This window comes from Amphiura filiformis, chromosome 4, assembly GCF_039555335.1.
Source record: "Amphiura filiformis chromosome 4, Afil_fr2py, whole genome shotgun sequence".
Taxonomy (NCBI): domain Eukaryota; kingdom Metazoa; phylum Echinodermata; class Ophiuroidea; order Amphilepidida; family Amphiuridae; genus Amphiura; species Amphiura filiformis.
Genome location: NC_092631.1, coordinates 4,650,649 through 4,671,087, shown reverse-complemented (window position 1 = coordinate 4,671,087; position 20,439 = coordinate 4,650,649). Strand labels below are relative to the sequence as shown.

At 38.8% G+C, this 20,439-nt stretch overlaps 1 long non-coding RNA gene across 2 annotated transcripts; it reads left to right on the top strand.

Annotated features, from left to right (window-relative positions):
* The first annotated feature begins 7,593 nt into the window (after positions 1 to 7,593).
* On the top strand, positions 7,594 to 16,558 carry LOC140150491 (uncharacterized). Of its 2 annotated transcripts, none has more exons than XR_011858799.1 (4): positions 7,594 to 7,913; positions 10,458 to 10,550; positions 15,701 to 15,724; positions 16,395 to 16,558. It is a non-coding gene; the product is annotated as an uncharacterized lncRNA (long non-coding RNA). The 2 variants fall into 2 exon arrangements; XR_011858798.1 differs by having other exon boundaries at positions 15,698 to 15,724.
* Positions 16,559 to 20,439: the final 3,881 nt, after the last annotated feature.

Sequence of the window (20,439 nt, the reverse complement as noted above, 5' to 3'; positions counted from 1 at the left end):
TTCCAACTGAACATGTATGACGGAGGGCTTTACAGCAACAACATCACTTGGGCTCTTTTGGTCACTTTTGGAAAGTATTGATGGGTATATGACTTGCGGTCCCTTGTATTCATTGCAAGTGTTCAAAACATAAGAGGTCATGAAAATAAGGATATAAAATTTTTGATGAAAAATGGGAACCAGTCATTTTTTGATATGAAGATCGACATATCTTCTCTTTTGATGGACACTGATGTATGTAGACCACGACCTTCAACAGGTAAATTTCGAAAAGCTATTATAGCATAACAAAGGGGTAGTTCCTGATAGATGCACAAATCGATTGGAGTGTCATATTTAGAGAATAAAGGTATTGTTTTTAACCGCTGGAGTGCATCTATCGTCTCATATAACACGGGCGACATCATTATTTTAAGTAAAACAACGAGACGAAGCCGAGGTGTTTTACGCCCAAAATAATGATGTCGCCGGTGTTATATGAGACGATAGATACACGACAGTGGCTAAAAACAATACCTTTATTCTCATTCTTAAACACTTCAATTCAAATAAAAATATCATAAGTATTACAAATTTTAATCAAATTAAATCCTACATTTTGCAAGGAATTATACCTAGGACTTAAAATCGATCAGTCACGTTGTTGCTATGCGCCTCCGATTGGTTTAAATAGCGAGTACGCGTATCGCGTCGATGCACACGCGCTGACCCGAGTGATATCGTGTCATATCACACGGGTAAGAACCAATAAGATTGTAGGAACATTTTCAAGTGTTTAAGAATGGTCATTTGCACATGAAAGAACATTATAACCCTTTCCTGGCGCATGTGAGTATAAAAAAATATGTCATGGTTTGGTCCTACGGTTGTTTGATCGCATGTAAAACTTAAATCTTGTTTGCATCTTGTTAGAACATCAGCAAAAAGACTAACAAATGACAAGGGAATTTTCAAAAAACTTTTTACCATGAAATGTAATGTATAACTCATATTATTTCACTAATCTCAATTTGAAATATATGTAAATAGCGCCCTCAATTTGCACACAAATGTTCCGTTTATAGAATAAAAATTACCACAAAAAAGCAGAAAAAGATGAATAATTTGATATAGAAACGAATATCTATGTTAAAAATATACACAAAATATATGTGTATAATACCGTTAATTAGTATGATAGCTGTTGGTATTATACAGGTCTAGAATTGAACATTATATAATTTTTTGTTAGAAAAATTAATAAATGATCACATCAAACAACCAAACCAGATTTGTGGTCTGTGGAGTTTTGAATAGGCCAGTTTGTCACTTTTGAAACTGGACCTTCGTCTAATCAAATGCTTGTAACTTTACTTCTTGAAGTCACATTGGATTCAATGTGGTGTCATAATGTGCAGGATTATATAGTGCATCTATTACAAAAACAAATTTACCCCAATATGGTTCAGTTTTGAAATTGTGATTATTTTTCCAAGTGTAAGGATACTTTATTGGCGCAATATATATCAACTATGAATGTAAGAACCATTAGAGAGCAGCGATGCAGAGAAGAGCTTGCATCCAATCTGATCAAATATGACATAGAGGCTTTGGGAAGTCAAGAGCATCGCATCACACACGATGAGCCAGTCAGATACGAAAAGGTTCTAGGCAAAACACTTATAACATCATCAGCTACAAGGAACAGAGCTTGAGCAACAATCGGGGGGGGGGGGGGGGTTGGAGTGTTACTCAACACACATGCCCAAAACTCTCTAGCCAGTGTTAGCACTGTCAACTTCCAAGGGAATCAAGCAACAACGATAATAATCACTTACTGCCATACCAATGTAACAGATGAAGACATCATGGAGAGTCATTATGACAACTTGAGACGAGCTATTGACTCCATCCCTGCTCACAATCTCTCGATGGTCATAGGGGACTGCTAGGTTTACCTATCATGGAACAACAAACAGGAATGGTAAATTTCTTTTGGACCTTGCGACTGAGAGAAATATCATTAAACAAATATCAACTTGACTACATCCTTGTCCGAAAGAAATGGAGGAACAGTCTACTGAATTCCGAAGCATATAGCTCATTTGCAAGTGTTAGCTCAGACCACAGAATTGTTTCAGCAAAGGTGCGCCTGGGTCTTAGAAAAAGACTGCTGCTAGGAAAAGGCAGTATGACTGGAAGCTTCTAAGTACCGATAGCAACTTTGAAAAACGATACGCCATAGAAGTACGAAACCGATTCCAGCCATTGGAAAATATAAGTGAAACAGCCACAGAGAAGTATGAAAGGTTAATAACAGCCCACACGGAAGCTACAGATAAAACTGTGCCTGTGAAGAACAAAACACGTAGGGTACGCTTCTCAAGCGATCCAAGAGTGACTGAGGCAAGAGACAAGATCAAGAAAGCGTACCAGGTGTATAAGGAAAATACAACTAAAGATCACAGATCACAGACTGTAGGCAAATAAGAGGCTCGCAGATGCATACAACCAGGTGTAGGAAGAAGATCTTAGCACTAAGTTAACAGACGTGGAAATGGCCAATGCCAACAGTAAACACGGCCAGAGTTGAAGACTCATAAATGACATCAGAGGCAGATTGGCATCTAGGAAAGGAAGGCAACACCCAGAAGGAAAGAGTTACTAACTGGTAGAACCATTTCAAGAACCTACTAGGAAGCCCCCCCCCCCCCGACATTGATGATGAAGATGAAGATATTCCAGCAGTCTTAGAAGAGCTCAGCATCAAAACAGGGCCATTCGAACAAGAGGAATATGAAAAGGCAAAAATTGCATTGGTGGAAGGTAAAAGCTCTGGCGAAGATGGCATACCATCCGAAGTTCTCAAGAGATGCGACTTAGATGATATCATTCTTGAATTCTGTAACCGTGCATTGAGCGAGGGAAAAATGCCAGAACAGTGGTCTATCCTAAACATAGTACCTATACCCAAGTCTGGAGATCTCAGCCAAGCTGGAAACTACAGCTTACGTTCGATAGTGGCAAAGACCTTCAATAGGATGATCCTCAATAGGATCAGACCAGAACTCGATGAACACCTGAGAAACAATAAAAATAGATTCTGAGTTGGAAGGACCACAGTCGGCCATATTCTTGCCCTACGGAGGCTCATCGAAGGGATCAAAGCTATCAAACCTTCCAGCAATAATTACCTTTATTGACTTTCGAAAGGCTTTTGATACCATCCATACGGGCAAAATGCTGAAAATCCTGAAAGCCTATGGGGTTCCTTGGCAATATGTATATATGCAAGGACAAAAGCAAAAGTGATTTCACCTGATGGAGAAACAGACCTCTTCTAAATACTGGCCGGTGTACTGCAGGGCGACACTCTTGCTCCATATTTATTTCTAGTGGTACTGGATTATGCCCTGAGAACAGCAATAGAAAAGAAGAAAAAGTAGGCGTATTGGTCCAGAGGTTGTCACTGACTTTGATTTTGCCGATGATATAGCATTACTGTCAGAGGAAATAGATCAGGCAAACAAACTACTCAGCCAGGTGGAAACATCAGTTGGAAAAGTCGGACTGAGAGTGAATGCTGGCAAAACCAAGTTCATGGCATTTAACCATAACAAAGGTATCACAATTAAGACAAACAGTGGAACACAGATTGAGGAGGTCCCAGATTTCAAGTACCTAGGAGCGTGGATGAAGAGCTCAGAAAAGGATGTAAAAATACGAAAAGCAGCAGCCTGGAGAGCTTGTAATGGGATCGTCAAGATTTGGAAGTCGTCGCTCTCAGCAAGATTCAAACAGCGCCTATTTACAGCAACAGCAGAATCGGTACTGCTCTAGGGGTGTGAGTCATGGACAGTCATTTCCAAACTGGCAAAGGAGCTGGGTGGCTGCTATACCAGACTGTTAAGGTCAATGCGTAATGTCCACTGGAAACAACACATGACAAACAAAGAGCTGTATGGTGACCTTCCAAAGTTATCGGACAAGATTAGAGAGAGAGAAGGACTCGGTTTACTGGTCACTGATATAGAAGCAAGACAGAACCTGTATCTCAACTGGTAACTGGAAAGCCTGCCCTAACATATGTCGACATTTTGAAACAAGACACCGGACTTGAAACAACTGACATGACAACAGCAATGCAAGACAGGAAGATATGGAGGGCCATCACAGTTCGAGGACACCACTCGACATAGGCAGGTAGGCAGGCTCAACGTTCAACCCATACCATATTCTGGCTGGTCAGGAATATATTTAATATCCCGAATATTTAATATGCCTACCAGTTCGATCATATCAGGGGCGTAGCCAGCTTTCTTGGTCAGGGGTGAAAATAAAATTTCAGGGGCACTGCTGAAAATTTCTGTATATGTCTTCGAGCTTCCAAAAAAGGCTTTTTTATGGGACGATATGCGCGCGCAGCGCGCAAAAAAATTGTACTTTACACTATAATTAAAGACAGATAAAAAGAATTTATCGCGTCTGATGTCACTGTCAATTACGATCCTTGATTGGTTTACATAGGTTAAATAGCGCGTAAAAGGAAGACCGATCTATCTGGTGCTGATCGGAGAAAAGGAATAGCAGCAAATGGCGAAAAATTACGTACTTTTACAAGGCAAAAGCAGCTTTTCTAGGCATTGTTGACATGGTGCCTTCGCGAAAGAAAGTTTCCTACTATAAAGACTAACTTTTGAGATGGTTTGCATGTTTGAAAGTGCAAAATTTCTTTTTCTTTTCCTTTGCCCTTTGGTCAGAGGGGCACTTTTTCTTTCATTTTTGTCAGGGGCAGTCTCCCCCCCGGCTACGCTACTTGATCGTATAACCGATTTGCTAGAGCATATTTGTTACCATAATTATTAAATTCGTATTTATCGTATAATAAAATGTGGCCAATATGTAGGCTATATAGGCGATACTAAGCATGTCGGAAAGGATATTGACCTATGTCAGTTATTATTTTAGACATTGGGTCCGACTTATGGCCCACGTCACTGTGTGCGATCATGCGCGAGAGGAAATTCCCGATATCATGTTAAATTCCCTGTTTGGCCTGGCTGGAAAAAAAGTCAAATTTTATGTAAATGGCATGGCATCAGCATGATCAGGGAACCTACATTATGATCATGATGGTATCCGGGAAGGGCGAGTGTATGAGGTTGAATAGGTTAGCTTTTTTGGCATGATAGAGAGATTGCGATTTCCAAACGTAGGTATCGGACGTACGTTGATCTATTCAAAACCACTCTCCTGTATCGAAGCGAGGTCACGTATTAAGCCAGTTTCGAAGATTTTCCACGTCCGAAAATTTGTCCATTTTACAATATGTTAAAGGCAGTCAATGATAATGAGCATACGAAGGAAAGTCTAATTACTATTATGATATATTAAAGGTACAGCGATGTGTTGAAAATCGACTAAATTTATACGCGATATCCATACGCAGAGATAGCCCATTGAAATGTGTGTGATACTTTGCGTACAAAAAATGACATTGCGATTTCCCATTTTGGATTCCAACCTAGTATAAAACCCAGATGCTACTTTGAAATATACTGATTTTACCTCATGTCGAAGATCATGCAACGCGCCTAATTTTCAGGACGAAAAAAATCTCATTTTGAAAGTACAGTCATGATATATGGATGTAGTGAACTTTAGTCTATACCAAACTATATGTTTTTGGGCATCTATAAAATTTGGGGAGCACAAAAATACAATTAAATTTAAGCAGCATGTTAAGTCAAAATTTTATTCAAAATTAAAAGCGGGCTGTTTGAATTAGGCAGAGACTATGCTTACTGTTAATTTTTCAATCACTATGTCCCCTATCGACCTAGATTAGATGAGATCAAATTTGTAGTCTTTATTCCAGCCGACTTGTTCTCATTCGTGACGAATGAGCACAATCCAGTTTGGAACTGAGACTATCGACTAGCAATATTTAACACCGTATTAACTTACACAAAAACGTACGGTCCACGTGCTGCATTTGGAACATCGCAATCTCTCTATTAATTATGTGCCATAGGTTTCCTACATGATATCATTCACGTGTTACTTAGAGATACACTTGTTCATCGCTCGGATAGCGACGTTTTCATGTATTTTTATGGGACCTGAGATCACATCAGACATCATAGGGGTTATACGTGTTCTATAAGCTGCATATCCTATCAGCGACTGCTATACCTTGTTTATTTTCAAAAGAAGTACCTGCATGTGCAACCATGACTGTTTCAAAATAGCCCGCCAAAGTCATGCAAGATCGTGTATTAAATTGGTTTGAATGAGGAATACTCCGGAGGAATACTACGGGAACCAGCGCTTTTTGTTCGAAGTCACACATGAGTAACGTGGATAACCTCTATTGCATTTCGAATACGAGGAATGTCCTACCGATATCAAATACTAATATTTTGACTTTTGAAATTCGCAATATAATACACATTTTATGGCAAATCATTAAAAAGTGATGTTTTTGAATTTAACAGTCCGCTAAGTAAATTGTATAAATCTAATGATATGAACTTAAAGTGTATGTAGCTGGGATGGAAAGCCGTCCATCATATAAAAAATTCAGACCTTTTGTATTGATGATATCAATTTTTCCACAAAAACACCAACAAAATTAGGTCATTTTGGAAAAAAAAAAATTATATATTCAATATGAAAGGTCAGAATTTTCAATTGATCGTCTTCTTTTCCTTCCAGCTACATTCACTCTCAGTACGTATCATTAGATTAATTAAGTTTACTTCGAGGACTGTTAAGTATCACAAATTAAAAAAAAATAATATGCCATAAAATTTGCGAATTTAAAAAAAATCTAAATTATTTGATATCAGAAGGACATTCCTCGTATTCAGAATGCAATTCGATATGTCTGATGTACTCTCAGCTCCAACAAAAAATACTGTGCAAATGGTATCCGATTCCTTAACATAGTTATTTACAATTCAAAATTTATAAGTAGATTATACAATATCAGTTCGGGGGCACTCGTAATTCACGAACGTCTCTGATACGGGTAGTCTGTGATATCACATACGTCGAGCTTTTTTGACAGCTGGACACTCGATGCCGCACATCGGAACGAAGCTGAGTATTGTAGAAAAACACCACAACATACCCACAGCTATACACGAAAGCAATGAAACCCAACCCAACATACCCCATTCTTCGTGAGCGGAACATACGCCCACCGACTGACAACACATCCCACCCCTACATCCATAAACACAAACCTCTTTACCTTGTCACGTCCCCACACGGGGAAGTTATAATTATACAATATGAGCAATTCAATATCAAATTCAAAACTTATGAACATAAATCTGTTCAGACAAGATTGTTCGGGAATAAAATCTTGTTAGATTGCAGGATCATATAATTTCTAAAAATAAACAAATCACCAATTGTTTTGTTGAATCTCTGACGTCATGGTAGTCTTAAGTCCCCGGGAAAAACTGTATTTCGAAAACCAATTTGTTTATGAATACTATATTTTGTTGTTTATCTTCATTTATCTTCATGACAAAAGGCACCGAAACCAATTTCACAATCTCAGAATAATAATTGAATTCATGCCCAATCCGGGTGGTGTGACTCTCGATATTAGCGCAATCGCATGTTTGGTTAAAAAGACCCACTCTACTGTGACAAAAGTTGTATCATTTCCAAGTTTCGACATTTTAAGTTAGCAGGGCATCTGGTAGACTCACACAGTTTGCAGCTACTCCATCACGATAAGTAAGGCGGTCTTTCTTTCTGTCTCCAATCTGCGGTATCTCGTTGAGATGCAGAGTACCATTTCAACCACTGAGACCCAATGAGACCCAGTACTTAACTTCTGCAATAAGCCTTCTCTAACTTCTGCGATACGGCTGTTCTTTACTTTAAGTTTATGATACTGACGATTTCAGCATTAGGTAAGTAAGTGTCAATTTATTTATCATATATTACTATTTTTATATGGATAAATTTGATGTAAAATCAAGGCTGTCGATTGTTGACTCGCAATTTTATTTGCACAAGGTTTTATTACAACGGGTCACATTGTTGAAAAAGTTTGTTTTTACTGTTTATGTTTTTGTTTTTTATTTATATAACAGCAAGTTGTCGTTTTTTAATTGGAATTTCACGTATATTTTACAGGAATTTCTTTATATACATCCAAAAATGGGTATTTGCCGTAAATAAAGCTACAGGTTTACAAAAAATGTTCATTAATTGGTAGCTTGCAACATGTTTAATTCTCTCCACGGTGGTATTGATAGCTCTAGTATAGAGCCTCTGCCAATGCCCAATAGCACAAGTAATTATAAGGTCTGACTATAGTCTGTCCACATAGAAGTATAAAGTAAATAGACCTCGGAAACTGGAGGTATGAGAATAATTATTTCAGTGCAATATGCTTCTTTCGCGCGCCAACTGCTGCGCGATTTGTGCACCACTCTCTTTACGCGTTGCGTCGTGCTCGCGTGTGACGCAAAGCATCGACCCCCGATGCCACAGATTTGGTTTGTACTTCTAAGTGGACAGACTGTATACCATGTACAAGTAATCTGAGTTCTGACTGGCCTCGGCGCTACGCACCTCGATGTCGGCGCTACGCGCCTCTTCACAAATCGGCGCTGCGCGCCTCGAAGTCGGCACTACGCGCCACTACTGTTGGACATCGCGATCCGAGGGAACTGACCAAGTTCTATGGTATCGACTGCAGACGACAAGTTTAAAAACAATATATTTGAAAAAGTCAATATTTGGAATCAGCATGAAAAATGCATTCAAATGAGTACAAACAAGCCTAGTATTGGCTCAGTAGTTCTCGAAATAATTCTTGATATTTTGAGAAAATTTCTCAAAACTTTTTATGATATGTCTAACACGAAGAGCATTAAAATATGCAATACGGTATGCAAATATGCAATATTGCTGACAGCTTAGTTGCCAGCAATATGAAAAACAAAACTGTTAATTCCCCGTTTGAAAGCAGACAATTATGCATGCAGAGCAGAAAAAACATTAAAGTTTTGTTAAAAAAATCCAAAACATTCTTTAAAAAAAACCCACCAAAAACAACCAGCAATATCACATTCTTTCACTTACACTTACATATGATTATACTTAAGGTCAACTCGCCATTGTCATTGAACTTGTAAATAGGGAAAATCCCTCAGAAATCCCGACGTTTATTGCTAGTTTACCTATTGTTACCAACAAAGATGTTTTTCAGGTCTAATGAACATTTTAAGGAATTATGGCATAAAAAATGCGAAATAAATCAAATCGAACAATATATCGAAACACTTCTCACAAAGACGCTTTACACTTTCGCTGCATACAGACAGACACTTTTTTCCATTTAAGTTAGGCTATAAACAGGGCTATGTCTCAAAGCGCGTTTTCTTAGCATGTCCATTTCAGCTGAAATGGCAATTTTTTTATTTTTTTATTTTCTTTAAAAAAAATTGCCGTAAAATCATGAAATTCTGAGAAATATTTGGAAGAAAATTTACTTGATTTGATACTGGCATTGTTTAGGTATAAAACAACTGATATTGTGTAAATGATCCACAATTATTATGCTGTGTTCTTTTACATCGTAATTCAAAAGTAAGTTTTCAAAAAATCTTTTAAAAAACCCGCATTCCGCATTCGTTTTTGAGACATGGCATTATTTTTTAGCTTTATATCACCTGCTGCACCACATTCATCGACGGCAAGTCAATTCTAGTTATAGGACAGTCAAATGATTACCGTAGCTAGAAAGGTATAACAAGTTAACAAATTGCATTTTAACTGGATTTGATTTATAATATTTTTGCTGCTTTATCATAATCATTATATATATCTTCAGAAAAAGTTCACTTGTCTATTTTTGTTGCTGTTGATTCATAGTCATATTCCATTATATTTAGTACCAATGTATAGCTATGGGTCTTCTCTATCCAATGATAAGTGCTAACATTCCCACATAATGTCCCTATGACGTCATAATGTGAGGGCGCCCATGCAAATTTGGGAAATTCCGGCTATGTGCAAAATATAGGCAATTTTTTTTTGTGGCTAAAAGAAATAAAAAGTCAGTAGTTCTTGGAATAATTTGACAAACGTGATGAAATGAAAATCATTGATTTTACTGTAGAAACCAATGGTGGGCCTCACCAATCCCCTCTATGGTCATCTTTGACGACAGACCCTACCCCCGGGTAAGGTGCTAGGGTAAAAAGTTTATCACTAAAATGAGCGCAAATGGTGGATCTACGATTAGCTTGGATCGTTTGAGCGTAAAATATAAATGTGTGCGTTTTTTAGGTGGATAAAAAATATTAGGGGGTTGGTAGTTCGTAGTTCTAGGGTTAATGTGAGATTTTAATGAAAAGAATTGACATACGGGCTTATAGTGCTTAATTCGATCCCTGTTCCAATTGTAATAATATAATGTATTAAAAACTTGATTGTTTTTACAGGTACTTAACATACGAGATCGACAATGTTCGTCGTCAACTCGAAGACGTGCGGAGTCGCTATTCTACTGGTAGTGTTCTATATCAACTACACTGGTATGTGCATATTAAGCACAACTCATTAACATCGTATTTGATTGATTGATTGATTGATTGATTGATTGATTGATTGATTGATTGATTGATTGATTTTTTCATTCATATTCATTCATTCATTCATTCAAAGGCCCCTTGGGCATACTTTATAATCATAGGGCCTGCACTTTGGCTCGTTTTTTGCAGGTTTACATGGTCCAATAATCACAAGATGACTGACATGTGGTAACAAAGGAAGCAGTCACTGCAATTTGATTATGTCCCATATGATTGGCCATTCAAGACACCCCTGTGAATATACTATAGCGGCCTTTTCAAAATACAATACCTGTTTGCTTGACTGTATTGACAATACCCGGGAACAATACACACAGTATATGCATTGGACAAACTTTTTACAATAAGCATGATAAGTGATGATGTGACCTCCAGATTTATACATCGTTCGTCTCGCACACTGACAACATTTGATTGAATGGACTGTAGGCTACTGCGCCGTGATTACGGTGAAGGACACCGGTTCAAATCCTTTGTTTGGAGCCAATCGATAAAAGCATGCAGGGCCTCTATACCCATGTACAGTTTATCCCTACATAACCTATGTCTTGAATACGCTGGCAAAGTTATGTAATAATCGGATTAATACTATATAGCAGTAGGTAAAAACAAGTTTTGAATAATCCGCGCTATAAAGTCCCATTCAGTGATCCCAGCGAAAGTGAAAAAAAAATCAAATTGTTACGTTTTTAAATTTTTTGATGAAAACAAATGGCAAAAAAAACAAAACAGGAAAACGACAGTATTGACGAAGTTGAAGCCCCATTCAAATACATGTAGCTAATTTATATACTGTCAGTACCGGTATATAAATTACAGACTAAAGATTAAAGATAACCTCTGCCCCAACAATCCCAAGCAATTGTCTGAAACTGCTCTTCGGATGATGTATCATAAGAACTCAGTCGTCAAATGATGATAGTCATATAATGACCAAAAGATTATTACTGACTATATCATTGAAGACTGAGTTCCGCAGTCTTAATACAAAATCTGAATTTTGATGATTTTTACGATCGTCCGGATGAAAAAAATCACTGAATGGGCCGTTAGTTCCTCCTCTCCTTACACTGGCAATATGGATCAAAGAAAAATAAAGAAAAAAAAAAAAAAACAAGAAAAAAAAAAGACAAAGAAAAGAAACAATAAAAGAAAAACAAATATGAAAAGTTCGAACAATATTTGGTTTATAAAATTAATGTGACCGTGATGAGGCTCGAACTCACCACCTTCCGATTTAAAGTTCAAAGCGCTAGTGTACCAAATTCTGATGCCTTACCAAGTGAGCTGTGCTCCTGAGATACGAAATAAAAATAAAATAATACACTGTATACCTGCTTGTGTCGGTAATTGATTTGCTCAAATTCCATAATGGTACAGTGCAACAGAGCAAAAATTCCCAAAATTTAAAAGCTATATAATTACACATAAAAATACTAATACAAGGGAATTTCAACGTAAGAATCCAAACAATTAAGTACCAACATGCACAGCTTTGTCCTTATATCACATTTGGGTTTTTAACAAAATGTTATCAAACCTCTACTGTGATTGGCAGCTGCACAAGGCATCTCTTTGATAGCTGATCATGGCCATCCATTCAGCAAGTGGCTACTAACTGACCTTGACAGGCTTGAATGAGCACTGTCATCTGCTACAAAACCATCACACTCTAGGACCTGGTCACTCCATAATGCTACAGCTACAGGGAGCACAGTACTTTGACAATGGAGTGAAAGACTATTATTATTGATTAGGCGCGGATTTTAAAAGTACAGCTCCTATGCGTGTATAGCAAAAAATTGGAATAGAATGTTTGGAATCATGTAACTAAAGTACTAAATGCATTCTGCAAAATGCGCTCTGACCAATTTATAAAGCATTTCATTAGCTTTAATTTGACATATTGTTTGACATATTTGGAATTATGGTAAATCATTAAATAAAATATTTATTAATTAATCAATTATGTCAATTAATTAAAAATTTAATGCAAATATGCATATTTTCTCTGACAGAATTGTAGGATTTGACAAGAGCCATCTTTCTTGTAAGTTTGATTCTTATAACATACCGGTATCGTATTGCGTCCCGTTATAGTTGCAGAAAAAAATACGCGTGCAGGACACACATTCGCACCCAGAGGATCGTACCGTTTTACAATCTTATAACATTCATTGGCGCTAGTAGTAGTGAATTTCAATTATCTTTGCTTTACCTCACTTGTTCTGCTCAAAATTAAAAGGGGACATATCTAGCTGACAGTAAAAGCTTACATTTTATGGAAATTATGTTTAACTATTTGCTTAAACAGCACAAAACAGATAAAGCAGACAAATTTACTATACATAGGCCTATACATGACTGTATGGTATCATGCCAGGGACTGTTTAAGAATATAACATTAGATTTATGATATTTACTTCGAGGACTGTTATTTATCAAAATGTGAAAAATATCAAATTTTAATAATTTGTCATAAAATTTGTATTATATCGTGAATTTCAAACAATGAAATTTATTTGATATCAGAAAGACATTCTTCGTATTCAGAATGCAATTCGATATGTCTGATGTGCTCTCATGTCCCACAAAAATACTATCGAAACGCTCAAAACGCTCATTCCAGATCCCTTAATTTGGTTAATTTTCTTTTCTTGTTTTCTTTCTTTATTTTTCTTTGATTTATATTGCCAGGGTAAGGAGAGGGAACTAAAGGCCCATTCAGTGATTTTTTTATTTTTTTTCATCCCGACGATCGTAAAAATCATCAAAATTCAGATTTTGGATACTACTGTGGAACTCAGTCTTCAATGATAGTCAGTAATTTTTATATTTTGGACATTATTATGACTATCATTTGAGGACTGAGTTCTTATGATCCGAGGAGCAGTTTCAGACAATTGCTTGGGATTATTGGGGCAGAGGTTATCTTTTGAATTCTTTCATGACCACTGAAGCATAGTCAAACCTGTCAAGGACACTCGGCGTGAATTGAAATACCATGTCACTCGCCACAAAAGAATGTCAAAGGTCATAAAACATCAACTTGGTGTCTTCTGCGAGTGGTTCAGCCCTAAGCCGTGTAGGCCTATTTAAGACAAAAATAATGCATTTACGTGAATCTGTAATTTATATACTGACAGTATATATAAATTAGCTACATGTATTTGAATGGGGCTTCAACTTCGTCAATACTGCCGTTTTCTTGGGTTTTGTGCCAATTTTTTCATTAAATTTTTTATAAAAGTAACAATTTGATTTTTTTTTTCACTTTCGCTGGGATCACTGAATGGGGCTTTGCAACGCGATATATTCAAAACTTGTATTCACCTACTGTTATAGCATTAATCCGATTATTACACAACCTCACCAGCGTATTCAAGATATCCAATGCAAATAATCACCTAGATTATGACGTATCATACCGTAAATATGGCGGAGTACTCAAATTCATTCAACAAAAGCATGATTACAAGCTATTGCAATCTACCGCGACAGCTCGTCTCACACACATAACAAATGCACAAATACGATCAAATAGGTTGACGACAACGTTTGATTGAATGCACTGCATTGTGCCATGATTACAGTGAAGGACACCGGTTCAATTCCTTTGTATGGAGCCAATCAATAATTTCACGCACATCCTCTATTATTGCCCAATTATTGCCCGGGATGATTGCACTATGAGCGTGTTTATAGTGAGACAATCTTTCCGTTATTTAGCTAAACTACCGCGTAGTCTAGATTTGCAATGGTTAGTACAACATAAACAAATATAGACTGCGTGGCAGTCCAGCTAAGTACCGCATAATCTGGCTCACTATAAACACGCTCACTGTAAAAGAGCTATTGTTATAATGTTTGATGAAATCGTGTTTAACTACCGTATTTGCTTAAGAAAGGGCACAATACAGATAAAGCAGACAGATTGACTACATGTGGTACATGTATATACATATTAATATAGGGAATGTGTGTGAGTCGAGTATTACCTAATTATAATAGGGGCGTATCCAAAAATGAATTCACGCCCCTTTCAAATGTCGAGCCAAAGTGCAGGCCCTATGCAAACGTTAGTAATAAAGCATTCACAATTTCTGTCTAACTTGTCAGAAGCTTCATCGTGCCGCTTGCACTTGTCTGCAACACGGAGCGGCATCCAGCTGAGTGACAGCGGCATTACTCTGAAAGCCACTGTTGCCGCTCAGCACCGCTCCAAAATCGTATTTTGTTCTCATACGTCAGAGCGGCACCGCTCCGAGTTGACTTGAATTCAACTCATAGCGTTGCTGCCGCTTGGGCAAAGCGGTGGAGTGATCGATATCGGCTTGCCGCTGGTCACCGCTAGCGTTTCTGGTGCAACTGCGTAGTGAAGCAAAATAATCTTCAGAACGGCAAAGCAGCAAGCGGCAGGAAACTAGGAAAGTATGAAACCAACATTATAATATGAAATCCTTGGGCAATTTGAGATGCGGACTGTCAAAATTCACAGATCAAATTTAAAACTGCTCATAATGTTGTTGAAAAGTTCATCAAATTATTCCTCTCGTCATAAGGATCCAGAAAAGTATTACTTTTAATTAGCTTCCGGCAAACACGCAAAACGTTATAAGCGTTTTAAACGTGATATGGTTTTGGTAACTTTACATGAAAACGTTTTTAACAATCATTTATATGAAAAAATCACTACATCAACATTTTAAAAATTTCAAAATGCTATTGTGATGTATTCTTGGCAAACATTTTTGTAAAATTTTGTCCACAATTAAATAACATTATGTTATAATGATTTTTAGTAATGTTTTTTTTTATTATTAAAACGTTTTATACCTTTTATTTCTGTAAAACAATGTGTTTACTGTTTTGTGGCATGCCATCCAGGGGTTAGAAGCAGATAGGTCGAAGGGCCAGAGAGGTCAAAACTTGAAAAATGCTCCGCTAATTTGAACTATGCACCATTGAATATATTGAAATGTATAGTGAGCTATATCGCCGCGAATTTTTCGAAAATGTTATATCCCTGCATAAAAGTTCCTACCCTTTCTCATTCACTGTATTTTTTCGTTCTTCTTTTGTTTATCCAGTAGATTCATCGCATTCGAATCCACCTGGTAAGTACGTGAGAACCTAAAAGTCTCAACTCACAATCACCAGCTCCCACAAAATGAGCATAAAGTCGCCAGGGCACTATAGAAGATACGGTACATTAATCATTACATGACTGACAAAATTCAATTAGAAAACTATGAAGACATTGTGGAAGAAATATTGATTTTTGAAGACCAAACCAAGAAGCCAACATTATGCTCATTTTGTGAGAGATGGTCACAGTGAGTTACGGCTTTCTGGTTCTGAATCCTCGAATTTATCTTCATAATATAATGTTCTGTGTGTTGGCTATAAGCTTCAACATAAAGAGTCCACGTTTTGAGATATTTCAATGCATTTTCCATGCTGAATCCAAATACTTGGGAAAGGTACTTAGGAAAATGTTTGAAATTCTAGTCACTGAAAAAGGAGTTGTTTTGGCCAAATTTTGTCCTCGATTTTGCATAAACAATAAAAAGGGGGGAATTTGATTTTAAATCATTGCAAAAGGAGTCTTTGAAAGATTTGGAAACTCTCATGGTTACCAACCTTTGTGTTGAGTTGGGTGTCGGGAATTTTGGAAGCTGGGACGCCTCTGAGTGGCTGAAAAAACAAACAAAATTTGCCGACCACTTTTGTTATACTAGCCGCTCAATCAATACTATTAATTTTGGCATATTGCTTTATTCTCAGATTGTTCTGGTGTATCTCATCCTCATCACGGCCATGTTAGCTGCTCTGATGGTACCAGGCACGGAAGTCGATGTACTTACTCTTGTTCCAGTGGTTTTATCATTCGTCCAGGGAGGAGCTCTAGTTTTACATGTGATTGTGGAAATTGGAGACCTGGTGACATTAATCCCTCATGTGTCGGTATGATCAAACTTCAAATTGGTCGATTTCTGTAAAGTGCAATGATCTTGTAATAAAGTGGCAAAAACAAGTGACTAAATTACAAAGAAGCAATACCTATTCATAATCGGCGATTTATTGTTTAATAATTTGTATTTCAGATATACAAGGACCGACTATTACATGTCCTAGATCAATCACGAAGAAAGCAGATACACTCTTATCGTCTACTATTCCCGCTACTGTTGTAGAATGGAGTTCGGCAGTTGTAAGTATAATTTTATATCCATTCGAAAATATCGTTATCACCGCATGTATCAGATAAATCCTAACACTTTTGTTCTCAGATTCCAAAAGCAGTAAATAAAATTGGTTTCTTGGTTTTTTGTTGGGCACAAACGATGTAAGGTCAATTTACTTGTTGTAGGCCTACAGGGTCAAAAGTAAAAGTTATATCCAACGAAAGGATTAGGATTGAGCTATGATTTATTTGGGAAAACATGATATTTTTAATCCCAAATATTAGTACTGCATTCTTATGAAATCAGGAGTAGACGCTACTGCCCACAACTTTGTCACGCCTTGACATCAGCGGCTTCGTTGAATTTGTCACTAAATAATGATATTAAATTGCTTTACTTTCAGGCCCGGGACAACTCTGGAACAGCATATGTAAGCTTAACTTCTACGAAGCCATCGGGATCAACCTTTACGGAAGGAACACATACAATTTCTTATGAAGCTCGTGATCCAGCCGGTTACAAGAACTACTGTTCTTTTACGGTCAAAGTCACGGGTATGAAACGATATATGCAGGGTGTTTCATGTGCCCACGATTGCACGGAACAAAGTGTCATTGGGGGATATAGATTTTATTTGCTATATTCGGTGTTTAGCAAAAACACCATAAGGTTGTGAGCGGATGATTACTTAAAGTTTAAGTTTATAAGGTATTAGATTCATTCATCCGTGCATAATTTGCTACCAAGTTACTCGGAGCCATGCGAGGAATTTCGTGTAGCAGTTAATTTGATGGAATAATGGTAACATTGTTGAGAGTTGCGATTTCTTACGCTTTGATGTTTTACAGGAGAGTGATTTTGAATTGCTACTAAAAAAGTAAAAGAGTCGAACCTGCATTTTTACAGGACTGGGTGCCCATCTCTCTTTCGTTAGCAATTAGGCCAGACTCCACCGTAAAATGTTGATGTCGGGGATCGCCGCACTTCCTCCACAGCGAGTCTGTTACCTTTACAGCATTCAAGAATGCCGGTACCTATTTATACACCGGGGCTCGAACCCGCGACCTTCCAATTATGAGTCGGGAGCCCGTTCCGCTCGGCCACCGTGCTCCCAAAATGGTTACTAAACTTATCTAAACTTATACATGGATTTGTAAAAATATCATTGTTGCGCTAATGCCAGAGTAATAATATTATGTTTTATATGTGGTTATCTAACTTCCTGTACAATGTACAATTATTATTTATTTTATTGAGAACCGTTTCCATTTTGTTTTATGGTTGTTACAGTTAATAGATGTGATAGACCAATTGACGTAGAACACCAAACGATGATTTGTAATGATCAAGAATTCAAATATGGCACAACCTGCTCGTTTTCTTGTGATGTTGGCTGGTGTCTAGATGGAGCCAATGAACTTCGTTGTACCAACCAGGGGTCTTGGAATATCAACCGACCTGCATGCACACGTTAGTATAGTCTGTCTGATTATATTCTTTCTTTGGTCGAGTTTCAATGCCCTATCACCTTTTCCAAAACCGCCAAGATCACTTGGAATCTATTATAATTTCAACTTATTTATGTATACCTTCTATTTCAGCAATACAATGTCCTTCCTTAACTCCACCAGCCAATGGTTATATAGCATCTTGCTCGTCCGCGCTACCACCAGGTGTGACGACTGCCGGGACGACGACGGTCCCTCCGACAACAACGACACTACCACCAGGTGTGACGACGGCCGGGACGACGGCGGTGCCTCCGACAACAACAACGGCGCTACCACCAAATGTGACGACGGCAGAGACTACAACGGTCCCTCCAGCAACAACGGCGCTACCACCAGGTGTGACGACGGCCGGGACGACGACGGCCCCTCCGGCAACAACGTCGCTGCCACCAGGTATAACGACGGCCGGGACAACGACGGTCCCTCCAGCAACAACGGCGCTGCCACCAGGTGTGACAACGGCCGGGACGACGACGGTCCCTCCGACAACAACAACAGCGCTACCACCACATGTGACGACGGCAGAGACTACAACGGTCCCTCCAGCAACAACGGCGCTACCACCAGGTGTGACGACGGCCGGGACGACGACGGCCCCTCCGGCAACAACGTCGCTGCCACCAGGTGTGACGACGGCCGGGACGACGACGGTCTCTCCAGCAACAACGGCGCTGCCACCAGGTGTGACGACGGCCGGGACGACGACGGTCTCTCCGGCAACAACGACGCCTCCACCAGGTGTGACGACGGCCGGGACGACGACGGTCCCTCCAGCAACAACGGCGCTGCCACCAGGTGTGACGACGGCTGGGACGACGACGATCCCTCCGGCAACAACGACGCCTCCACCAGGTGTGACGACGGCCGGGACGACGACGGTCCCTCCAGCAACAACGGCGCTGCCACCAGGTGTGACGACGGCTGGGACGACGACGATCCCTCCGGCAACAACGACGCCTCCACCAGGTGTGACGACGGCCGGGACGACGACGGTCCCTCCAGCAACAACGGCGCTGCCACCAGGTGTGACGACGGCTGGGACGACGACGATCCCTCCGGCAACAACGACGCCTCCACCAGGTGTGACGACGGCCTGGACGACGACGGTCCCTCCAGCAACAACGACGCTGCCAACAACAGCACCTGTTATACTACCCGTTGGTAGTGAATGTGATATTGCTTGCGATGATGGGTACCGTCTAAGTGACAACAATGCTCGTCGTTTATGTGGGGTATGGATGTTCTGCTGCATGGAGTGGACACGATATTGTATGCAATCGTAAGCAAAACCAACATATGATAAAACATTTTGTCACTTTATTAATATATTTAACATTATGTTTATTTTCCCACTTATGTTTTCCAGTATCTTGTGAAAATGTGATCTTTCAACTGACGCCAAACATCTCAATATTGATAGGGAGGGAAAGTGGATAGATGATGCTTTCAATTGGGTCATTCACCTTTAAAAACTGCATCCACCCACATCACCCCCACATCCACGCACCCCACCTATCGATGAATATAAAGGCATTTTGCCGTAATTGTGATTGTGAAGCGCAGTGTTTTGCACAAGCACGAGTCGACTACAACTACTTCCATTTGCTAAAAGTATTTTTCTTTTAACTTTCGTTGCTCTGTGATATTAGGTGTCATGTGTCCTCTGTTGGTGGTATCGTCACCAGCTTCCATCACTGGATGTATTGCAGGTACGGAAGCAGTTCCATCAGGAACATCCTGCCAGTTGCAGTGTCCTGATGGATATCGTGGTATTGGGGATGAGTACCAAGCCGTTTGCAATGGAGATGGCTCCTGGAGCAACGGGGATTTCCAATGTGAAGGTGACTACTTACATGAAAATTTGCATGTACAGACATTAGAAACAGCTGATAAGAACGTTGTAGAATTTGTAGAATTCATAATCACAAGAGAAATGTTCAAGACTATGATATTCCAAAAAGGTCTTTTCCTCTTACGATCAATTCGAAACATTTGTCGTCAGCCTGCTATGCTAATTGCCTAAGTCATTTTTGGTAATTTTGAGAACAAAGAACAAAATGTGGTTCAAGCATGCATTAATTACGTAATTGGTGAATAAATATGTTTAAATCCATGCTTGAACCATATTTTGTA